Consider the following 779-nt stretch of genomic DNA (forward strand, 5'->3'; position numbering starts at 1 on the left):
ATGTCAGGGGACCACCGACACGAAGCTCCTGGGGGAGCTACGTGGCCTCTCCGCTCCCCCAGACCCAACCCCATCAGGGGGTGCCAGCACCGTGCACCCCGGCACCATGCATCCTGACACTGCACACCCAGCCGGGGTGCAAGGCCCTGCCCACTTCCCCAGCATTGCACCCCACTCCGGAGGTTTTGGGGTCACCAGCAGCACTGTGTCTCCCCACAGGGTGCCAGCCCAGCCCAGCCAGGTGCTGCAGCCCCGGGCAGCCCCCAGGCCTGGCGGCAGCACGAGGGTCCGCGGCGGGTGAAGAGGGCCTGGGTGATCCCCCCCATCAGCGTCTCAGAGAACCACAAGCGCATCCCCCACCTTCTGGTGCAGGTAGGCAGGGAGCCCCCCACCCTGCTGCCTGGAAGAGAGGGTGGGGGGCACCCTGGGTGAGGGGCACCCTGGGTAGGGGGATTGCACGGGGGCACCCCAGGAGGGGGACATGTCATGGGGGGAGACTCAGGGCAGAGGGGGACCCCAGGTGGGGGACAGACCCCCCAGCCCTGGGACCACCAGCCCTGCTTTCCCCGGGGCAGATCAAGTCGGACAAGCAGCAGCCCGGGGGGGTGATCTACAGCATCAAGGGGCCGGGAGTGGATGAGGAGCCCCTGGGCATCTTCTCCATTGACAAGTTCACTGGGAAGGTCTTCCTCAACGCCATGCTGGACCGGGAGGAGAACGACCGCTTCCGGGTAAGGATGCTGCCCAGCCGCCCACAGCCCCCTCCCCAGCCCCCCCAG

Source organism: Aptenodytes forsteri, unplaced genomic scaffold (assembly GCF_000699145.1).
Source record: "Aptenodytes forsteri isolate BGI_AS27 unplaced genomic scaffold, ASM69914v1 Scaffold271, whole genome shotgun sequence".
In the NCBI taxonomy this organism is placed as follows: domain Eukaryota; kingdom Metazoa; phylum Chordata; class Aves; order Sphenisciformes; family Spheniscidae; genus Aptenodytes; species Aptenodytes forsteri.